The 10925-nt window shown below is 41.7% G+C and overlaps 1 long non-coding RNA gene across 1 annotated transcript in view; it reads left to right on the top strand.

Annotated features, from left to right (window-relative positions):
• The first annotated feature begins 2945 nt into the window (after positions 1-2945).
• The window catches only part of LOC119247188 (uncharacterized), a 65730-nt gene continuing 57750 nt past the window's right edge, over positions 2946-10925 (top strand). Inside the window, exon 1 of the long non-coding RNA XR_005125657.2 lies at positions 2946-3013. This is a non-coding gene — a long non-coding RNA (uncharacterized LOC119247188). The remainder of the gene's footprint in view (positions 3014-10925) is intronic.

The raw sequence follows: 10925 nt of genomic DNA, 5'->3' as shown, positions 1-10925 counted from the left end.
AGCATATGTTTACCATGTGAGGCACTTGCTCTACTTGTAGATTTTTGGTTTTTGCTCCATAAATAAATTTATATAATTGTAAATTTGGTTTTTGCACACTTACATGAATATAACCTGTATTTACCCTGACTTTTATTATTTTATATATTTTTTACATCATTTTTCATTTTTGCACAATGTATACATTTTCATCTTGGTTAGAGTCCCCATACAATTCCCACTCCCCTTATTTTGGCCCTAATCCCTCCTCCCCGCCCCCCCACCCCAGCCCGTAGTGTGTCTCTGGTATTCCACTCCTAGGTATTTACCCAATGGACACAAACATTAATTCAAAAGGGCACCTGCACCCCTGTTTATAGCAGCACTGTTTACAATAGCTAAGCTATGGAAACAACCCAAATGCCCAAAAATAGATGACTGGATCAAGAAGATGTGATACATGTACATAATGGAATATTACTCAGCAATCAAAAAACGGTAAACTCATGCCATTTGCAGCAACATGGATGGAGCTGGAAGGGATCACGCTCAGTGAAATAAGCCAGAAAGAAAAAGAAAAATAACGGATGATCTCACTCATAGCAGGAATTTAGAAAACCTAAATAAGGGACCAGGAAAAAGACTGATTGTAATAAAGTAAAAATTAAAATCAATAAGCAACTACTTAGGGATTTAATGGTCATAACAGATCACATCAGAGTTAGAAAATCATTCCTATTTCCCAGAGAAGGAAACTGAGGCACAGAGGAGCTAACTAACTTGCTTCAATCACTCGTGTGTTGGAGCTGGGATTTGAACCCATGAAGACTGAATCCCAGAATCTCTGCTTTCTTAAACACTGCACTCTACTAGCTCTAAAATCTTATCAGTAAGAGGCTGTAGTCTATTTTTGCCCTGTGTCTGCCCATTGGGTATAAATTTCTAACAGGCTAAATGTCAAGAATTAGTCTTGAATCAGTTTTCTCACCATTATGTAAATATGTTTCTGACATCATACTATTCTACACCTTACTTTAAGAGCTTATGATCTGTAGTACAAGCAAGAAAAATAAAAGCCAGAAAGTAGCAAAGCAGGACTCAAACAGTTCTGGTTCTTAAACATTCGCATTAAAATTGACCCATTATTCCTTGTCTGAAGCACCTGACTTTCAAGTTAATCTAATATGCAGTATGGAATCTTAGGTAATTAAATCACTAAGTATCGATGATTTGTTTAAATAGCTATACTTTACTGAATGTTTAATGTTACATGTTATCTATTATTTTAGTTTCTCCCAAGTTCTGTCTCAGAAAGCATTTAAATTATGTCATTAACCTGGATACATGTCATTCCTGAATTACTTTGATAACTATTTTACAAAGATCATTACAAATTTTCATATTTAATGATTCAGCATCTGTGCACAAGTGGAGCTTAATGCATTATCCATTATCTACTGGATTGCCTAGAACCTCCTTCTCAAACAAGGATCAATGATATAGTATCATTCACATTTTAGTTCTAGAAAACATTTGTCTCTGCAGATGTGTTTGCATATGTAATTTTGTCAGAAATCGAAAACTTAGCTGGCATCCCTTCTAAACAAATTTTATCAAAATTAGATTTAATTGCATGCAATAGAAACCCATGCTGCAGTAACTTAACCTAATGGTTGATTTTTCCACAGGTGGTAGGCAGATTGGGCTGTTTCAGCCACTCAAGGAAGTCATCAAGAAAAGCAAGGAGGAGCTGCTATAAAACACACATCTGCAGAAGCCCACATGTCTGGCCCTGTTGACAGAGGAGCGATCCCATTGTTTCTGTTTCATTTCTGCTTTCCACATCATGAGAGGCATTGACCCCAGAGGGCGCATGCAAAGATTCTGGGAAATGTAGTCTCCTGAGTCCTAGTGGTCCGGGGAAGAGATTAGGATTAAATGGGGAGACCATTGAGTTATCAACAAACAACCCAGCACAGTGTGGCTGGAGGGTGGACTATATCACACAATAATATATAATGTTCAGACAAATAATTCAAGTAAAACAGCATGCTTCTGCCCAATAGGATATGACCATCTCATGCAAATAAACGCCCTATCATTCTCTCCCCTCAGTCACCAGGTGCAGCACTAGTTCAGTGCTCTTCCCCAGTGATATCCAATAACCGAAAGCTAAAACATGAAAGTTAACTTCCACATATCTTATATAAAATGACAAGGGGTGGTAGTGGTAGTGGTAAGGGAGGATATTTGTTGCCCATAAAATTAATTTGCTGATGTTATTAACATATTCATAACAATGCAAGGAACAAGATATGCAGGCTTATTATAGTCCTGTTAGCAGCTGTGCACCAGGCCATGGTTGGTATTTCTAACTTTGCCTTCCACCCCCCCATGCAATGCTCCCCTTTTGTGCCACCAACGTCTTTGAAGCATAACTGAGCATAAAGCAATTTTGTCATAGAGAGAGATTCGAAAGGACATCACAAAACATGCAAAATTAATAACAAAAAGGCAATACAAATCTGAATACATACATTTCTCAAAAAAATACAAATACAAAAATTCAAATATATTTAGCCACGTGTATATACTCACGGCCATACTTTGCAAGGGACTGATTTTCTTTTGAGAACTGTACATAAGCCCTTGTCTTCCAAATCTTCCGTTTGTTCACTGTTTATGTATATACATATATATATATATATACATTTTATTTTTAGTTTTGGGGGGATACTGCACGTGTTAACCGAGAGCATAAAATCAAATCGCAGGGTACCAGATTAGAAAACGCTAACAGCAGTTTGCAAAGAGTTGGTTTCTCACTTTGTCTTCCCAGATATGAAACCAAAGTGACCAGCAGCTCTTGGCCCTTTTAAGCCAAAATCGCCTTACGGCCAATCAGCCTCGAGGCGTGCCTATTTAAGGTGAGACTGACGCCCCCTCCCTTGCCCCTGCCGCTCCTCCCTGACGAGAGCCAAACCTGCCGGCCTGCTTGGTGGTGGCGTCTTCACCTGCTCGCCCCTCGGGACTTGTGAGTACAGGGCACCCCGGGTGCCTACGTCGCACCCCCTCGTGGTCCCCACTTGGGCGGTTGCCCCGGCTGCCCAGGACCAGCCGTTGCGGTGCTGGTGACTAATCCTCTCAGCCTGCTGCTCCCTGTGACCTAGGGGGGTGAAGATGTGCAGTGACCCCTGAGCTCCCCCTGTGCTTGGCCTTGGTTGCTTTGCTTGATGAGTGCGGTCCTCCCTTGGGGTTCAAGAGGTCTGGAACCAGGGGCATTTTTTTTTAAAAAAGAATTATTTATTTATACAAGAACTGGGGTACAGGCCAGAGGTGTGGGGGGTGAGAGGAGTCACTAGAGACAGAGTGGGGAACAGGACAGGCAGACTGAGTGAAAGACACGGCTGAGGGGAGCAGCGGGAGAGGCAGGAGAGGTCTGTGTCATGTGCGTTGCTCCCTGGCTGGGTATGGAACTCGTGCTGCAGAGGCTGCGGATTGCTTCATAGTGTGGTACTTAACCCCTTGTGCCCCCAGGGAGGCCCCATGGAACCAGCGGCATTTAAAGTGTGGGACCAGTGTGGGAAGCATGAAACATTTTGCAAGTGGGTGGGTTGGGGTGACGGTGTGCAGCCGCGTCACACCAGCTAATTCTTGGACACGTGTTTGCTCTGTGGGTAAAAAGGGCCCCCGCGTGGTGTTGCTGGTTCAAGGACTGCGGCCTCCTGCGGGACTGTAGGCTGTAAATGAGCTCCCAGTCGCCTCCATGGGGCCTGGGCCGGGAGCCATGTGTGTCCCCCGCTCCAGCCGCCAGGTCTCAGGCTTGTGACGGGTTTAACCGACTTGAGTGACAGAGGTGGCCTGGCTTCTGTGTCTGGTGTCTTCCTTCAGTGTCGCTTAACCGCATGCAAATGACACACACGTTTGCGGTGCTTCTGTTGTAGTAAATCCCAAAAGCTGTGTTTTTTTCTTCTTTTGAAGGCTCCCCAGCCCCCCGACTCCCCCTCTTTCTGTGGCGGACCCATCTTAATGTGTTAAATCTAGGAAAAGATGTCATCAAAAGGAGAAAAACAGGTGGGGAAGAAAGAGATGAAAACACTCTCTGACAGTTCACTTCTGTTTTGCAGCTGTGCGAGCCACAGATTTGAATTGTTATCCCCTCACCAAGCTAATTAATTCTTTAAAAAAAAAAAACACCAAAAAAACCCCACATCTCCTTCCTTCAATCAGTGTCAACAGCCAATTACAATCTTTCATCACCCAAAGTGTAATAAGACAAATGTTATCAAGGCAGAAAATAGTTGGGCTGACAAGATTAGCAATTCACTCCCTCTTTCTTAATTTTGGGATCACATGGTGTGCGGCTCGCTTAAGAACACGCATTCAGGTTTGCCAGTCAATTGCTCCACAAAGGCTGAGTATAAATCCTCCAGCCTGTCATGTCGACTTTTGGCACAGAAGTTTGGATCTTCTTGGAGGAGGTAAGGGATGAATTAAGATCGACTCCTTAGAGAGCTGCTTCCTTATCCGTGACCCACTGCAGAAGGTGGTTAATTATGTAAAGCGGGGCACACTTGGAGTCTATGACTGAATGGCATGTAGGGGCAACTGAAAACCCAGACAGCTGACAGTGACAGAAGGGATTTCACCAACGTGAAGATTAACATTCCGCTGTCACATGCTGGAAGACAAAAGCCTCCCTGCCTTATGGAGATCAGATGTTTGTTGATAGCATTTGGGTTTTTTCCCCTGACGTCTTCGGGAAGACTCACTTTGTTATCCAAGCTTGAAAGCCACACTCCCCGTCACCCCAGAGTGTGCAGTGTAATGAGTGTGAATTTTAGACCACCGTGTGGGTTGTGAAAGGAATGTCACTTATGATTGATGTAGAGGACAGATTCCCAGCCCCCATTCTGTTGAAGGCTCTCAAGCTCCATCTTTGCCACATTCCCTCAGCTTTCCCAGGTCAAACAAAGCCCCGGGAGGCTTATGTGATGTTTGGGAAATGAATGAGGGAGTTCTGGGTTCCTGTCCATTCTGGGTTAGTGGGGCCCCTGAATCCTGGTGATGTTGCAGCTCAGTCTGTCTTGGAAATGTTGCCTTGGTTTCTGCGTGGATATCAGCATTTTTCTGGTTCCAAATGCCCGGTTTACCTCCAAGGAGCACGGGAGGGCTGGAGCAGGGGAATAAAGGCACGTGAAGGCTCTTAATGAAGAGGCAGGTGGATTTTCCATGAAACACTTAGCAGCTGTAGGCCTGGCTTCTGCCTTGGGGGCGAGGAAGAAGGGGCTTGGCATAGAATCTCTCCTCTGCCTGGTAATATTCCCCTTGCTTCCCAGAGGGCTTACCCCCAACACCACCACCTCCAGGGGGATACCCAGTATGGTCGGTGAGGTTCTGTTTCCTAGTCTCTGCTACTGCCATCACACCCATTCTTTGACTCGACCCCAAGGGAGAATTCCTCCTCCTGGAGTCACCACGGGGAATGTCAGCCAATCTTAGGAAATAATGTTGAGTGCCATCACCTGCCTTTCGGACTGCCTGTCTTGAGGAAACACACATGCTTCCTATTTCTGCCAGGGCACGTGAAGCGTCCTCAATCTTATAGCTGAATAGCCCAGGAAGATCAGGCCCCACAGACTCCACAGCAGGAGACCCAGTTCCCACAGGGGCAGACCATGGCAGTCAGTAGGACAGAATCCGAATCTTTTTTTTTAAGATTGTTTATGCATACAAGAGCTGGGGTACAGGCCGGAGATGCAGGGGGTGAGAGGATTCACCAGAGACGGAGTGGGGAACAGAACAGACATGCTGCTGAGGGGAGCAGCGGGCAAGACAGGAGAGGTCTGCTGTGCCATGTGGTTTTCTCCCTGGCCGGCCGGGGATCGAACTCGTGCTGCAGAGGCTGCAGATTGCTTCATAGTGAGGTGCATTAACCCCTTGCACCACCAGAGAGGCCCCAGAATCCAAATCTTTGTTAATGAAAATGTATGTTCCAAACCCTTGAATCATCTTTAAGTAGCCAAAATGTAACCACTATAGATAATTGCTGGATGCTTAGTGACTTGTGCCTGACCATCTACCAAGAGTGAATGAAAATATATCTATTTCAAATCAGACAGAGATACTCAGCTGCTGTGGATATTGCATGTTGACTTGGCACAGCCAAGGCAGAGATTCCACAGACACTTGGCAGTGACAGGCATCCAAAGGTGCCTCTGCCATTTCCAGCACCCTGAGCACCTTTGGCAGAGGTGGTTGGCTTGGCCTGCCAGCTGCTTATTCTGCAAGCAGGAATATATAATGACAAATGAAGGTTTAGAATGCATGGTACATGATGAGTTATTGATAAAGGATTAAGAATTCTTAGTTTTTCAGGTGTGTTATTCTAGTTGTTGAATATCACAATTCACAAGTGCCATGCTTCAGTATAGATGTATCAGAGTGAAGAAACTTGGTGCTTACAAGCTAATGTGATCATACTAATGGGTGGTTCCCAATGTGGAGACAACTACTGAAGAATAGCCAGGTCTTTTCCAGTTTTCTCTGTGCCTAGAGACCCTAGACCAAAATTAGAATTTTACTGCATACACAGTTTTGTGGTCTGTTTTATTTACCTAACGCTGATATGCATTTCTTTGAAAACATCGAGTTTTTGAGATGTTCTAACAAGTGGATGTTCTGTAATTGTTTGAACAAATTTATTATTGTTGAACATTGTTTAAAGTTTCCAAACTTTATTATAGTGATCAAGTGAACATTCTTATATATAAATCTGCCTGCATTGATTAGATTTCTTTCTAGAATACATCTTTATATATAGATTGATCTGTGGGCTGTGAACAGTTTTAGATGCTTAAAGATACAGGGCCAGGTTTTTGTGGATCTACACAGCACATCATCCATTATGCAAATATTGTTTGAAAAACTGTTCGATGCTTGGTTCTCTGGCACTAGGGGTACACTGGGGAGCAAAACCTTTACAGAAAATTGATGATTAACTTAAGAGAATCTAGATCTAACCTGAGAGCAAAAAAAAAAAACAACTTAGATTTATTGTTAAGTTTGATGTAAAATTAACAGGTTTGGGAGAGAAAATAATTAGAACGAAATGAAAACTTGGCCCCTCAGACTCTCAGAATACCATTTATGCAAATAATTCCAACAAATGGTATTAAAATTTGCTAAGCATGATAGCAGCTGTCAAGTTACCCATAAATTATGCAATTACCTATAAATTATGAATTCAGTTAGTTAAGGTTAGAGAGGAATATTAGAAATTGGTTTAATTCCAAATGTTACTCAGAGGAAGAAATGAAAAAATAATTATTTTACTTTGACAATTTAAAAATGAGAATGGATGACTCACATGTCAAAAGAGTTGTATGTTTATTCCCCCAAAATGTTACCTAGAAAAAGCTCAAAAATGCTATGAATGGGAAAATGCAAGAGGAAAAATTCTCTTGGAAATTTCTTTGTAGTGTGAGGGATTATGCTGAGTGTGTGTTTCCCTCCTGTTCCAAACCCATGGCCACTCAAAGAAAAGTATAACAAGGAAACAATGGAGAAAGGGAAAAGCAAAAGAGAAAATTAAGTCACAAACCAGGAGAGCATGTTTTATGTACAAACACACTATATACATATATGTCTAATGTATATATCATGTATGATTACATCCCTAATAGTATAATATGTACATTTACATATTATGTATAAATCTAACAAAGGGCCAATATCTAGCATTTATGAAAACTTTTGAGATCCATAAGGAAAAGGCAAATAACTAAATAGAACAGGCAAAAAGATATGAACAGTATTTCACAAAAAATCAGTGGCCACTAAAATGAAAGGATACTCAGTGCCACTAATAACTCGAGAAATGCACCTTAAAACCAGAGTGATAGTTGATGTTAGTGTCATCAAACTGGTTGGCACTCAACAGCCAGAAAATAGCACGGGTGGACAAGTACTGTATCCACGGGAAGCCACGCCACTGTGGAATGTTGGTTGATAGAGCCAGCTTGGAAAATAACTTGACGTCTTTTAAAGCTGATGTCTGTCCTGGGAGTAGAGCTCCACCCCTGGCTAGAGCGACAGAGAACTCTGGTGTAGTGTGGACCTGTGGGCATGTGTGTTCAACACTGTTCAAAACAATGCTGCTTGCTTTGCCAGAAAAAGAGCAGAAATGCCATTGATAAGTAAAAGCAAAAATGGGAAAGCAATGAATGAACTACAGCCTTACCCATCAACAAAGACAAATGTCACAGTCATACTGTGGAGTAAAGTACATCTCTGAAGATGGCACACAGACGGATAACATTTTCATAAGGCTGCCCAATTAGCAACATCGAACAATATGTGCTCTTAAAAAAAAAAAAAAAGCCCCACAAGGTAATAAATGGGGAACTTGTAAATTCCGAGATGTGGTTATCTCTGCCCTCCTAGGCTTATATTTTTAGTAAGAAAAAATATACAATAAGCAAAAATAATGAAAATAAATGTGAGATGGTGAAAATTGCTCTGGAGACAAATGAAGCAGGTAAAGAGGATACTATTGGAAGTGTGGGCTCTACACAGAGCTTTTAAATAGGGTGATCAGAGAAGGCTTAAGACGGTGATGTGTGAGCAGAGACCTGGAAAGCTGAGGGGGGGTGATGGGGTTACCTAGAGAAAGCTGGGAGAGGGGAGAGAGTTACAGGAAGAGCATATTTTCTCATCAGTAAGTTTCAAATACAAAGTGACCTATTGACACTGGTCGATTGCAACCAACTCACATCCTTCACCTTCCTGTTCCTGTTTTTCTTTTTCCTTCTTTTGTCTGGCTTTCTGAATATATATACATTATATATATATTATATATATATATAAAATGTATATAACTTGGATTTTTAAGACCTAACCCAAGAATAAGGAAGCAGAGTTATCTAGGTAAATTTAGCAGGCAGAGCAGAATCTTTATTTGGCAGAATTCATAGTTAGATCAGGAATTTTGCTGCAATTTACAAGCACTGCAATTCCAGGAAAAATAGATCAGCTCTGTACCTAAGCTCAATGATCCAGTAAATATAAAATTTAAATATTCCACAGTGGCAATTGAGAATATTTTTGACTTTACAATTGGTAGGAAGTACTATTTCTTATAGAAGTTAGAGAATTAGAGGCATGCATTAGGATAATAGAATTTTCAAGAGAACCTTATAAACTAGGGTGAAAATTAGATTTGGGGCTTTAGTGTCTGGGATTCTAATTTAACATGCTGTGGAATTCACCTCATCAAATTGCTAAACTAATCTCTCATGCCAACAACTGCCTGCCTTAATAAAAAACCTGGGGCTTTTTCACATGTTAGTAAATAAGAGAAAATATAAAACTGCAGACTTTTCTCCTCCTTAAATGCAAGCAAGCAGCATATGACCTTAGCTGAGCCATGTTGATTTGATGGAGACACACTAATTAGTGGATCAAATTTTTCATAGTTCTTGTTTCAAAAAACTTGCTTCATTTGCTCTTTTGACTTTCTGTCTGGTGTTAGATTATTCTACTAAGATGTTTATTCTTTAGGTGTTGATTTCATTGTATTTGTAAACCATACCCTTTGCTGTCAGTAGAGCCTGGGGGTTGGGGTGTTTTCATTCATCAGATTCTTTGGGGAAGAGTTTTTACACATGGTCACTTCTCAAAAAAGTATAAAAACAACAACCTACAATGCTTATGCATCTGGAGCTGTAAGTGCTTATGTTTGAAAGTGCAGTGAGCTTTTATTTCAGCGGGTTGATGTAGTCAGGTAACTCTCTGGGGACTCTGGAACCTCTTTTCACTCCCTTTACTTCCCTGTACCCCCTACTCTCTTGGACCCCACATGGTGAGAAAACCATCTTTTCTTTCTATTTAGATTCTTATCCTATTTTACAATTTATTTAATCTTTGCATTCTCTACTTGGTCTTTTAAAATGTATGGTGCTAGGTCTCATTGATTTCACATCTTAATGTAACACTTTAAAAATACTTAGAATTTTCAGTTTAAAATGGTGCTTCCAACCTCTCAAATGTTTTCATTTAACAAGTCCAGTATTGAAATCTTTTACACTGTAGTATTGCTTATATTTTTCTTTTTTTTTTCTTTTTTTTTTTCCTATACAAGAACCGGGGTACAGGCCAGATTCGCAGGAAGGTGAGAGGATTTGTCAGAGACAGAGTGGGGAATAGAACAGGCAGATTGCTGAAATAACCTGCTGAGGGGAGCAGTGGGTGAGACAGCAGAGGTCTGTGCGCCATGTGGAACACTCGCCGGCCGGCTGGGGATCGAACCGGCACTGCAGAGGCTGCTGGCTGCTTCACAGCCCAGTGCTCAACTGCTGTGCCACCAGGGGAGGCCCACATTTTTCTTTTCAATTTGAGTTTTTACTTATTCTGGAAATCCTTGTTCTTAAGCTTTTAAGTACCTTACTACTTCAAATTTTATCCTATATTTCAATTATTTTCTTTCTCACATTGTGTGAAATTGTGTGCTTGTCACTTGTGCAAAGAGTGAATCTGTAAATTAGTGCTGCACTAGAATCCTTTGGACAGTGCCCGGGACCCCTGTTAATAATTTTGCTGGGACACTAGGGATGAAGCGGGACACCCCAAGAACTGAATGCATGATTGCCCACCCCACAGGGAATTTTATTGGTCTGCATGTGCTCTGTCATTGCCAGGTACACAGCAGCATTCCTGCCTTCCCTAACAACCCTTCCTGTCTCTCACTCCTGTCTTTCCAAGGATCCTTCTAAGAGCAAAAGGAACTAATATGTGAGTGTTTATCACTGATGGGTCCTTTGTATGGTGCTTCCAACATCTCAAATGTTTTCATTTAACAAGTCCAATATTGAAATCTTTTACATTCCGGGGGGAATGGAGTGTGAACTCCCTCTGAGGGTAGATGTAGCCTCCTCCAAACTGGGGTG

The sequence above is a fragment of the Talpa occidentalis genome, unplaced genomic scaffold, assembly GCF_014898055.3.
Source record: "Talpa occidentalis isolate TD23 unplaced genomic scaffold, MPIMG_talOcc4v2.1, whole genome shotgun sequence".
NCBI lineage: Eukaryota > Metazoa > Chordata > Mammalia > Eulipotyphla > Talpidae > Talpa > Talpa occidentalis.
This window is presented reverse-complemented; position numbering and strand designations above follow the sequence as displayed.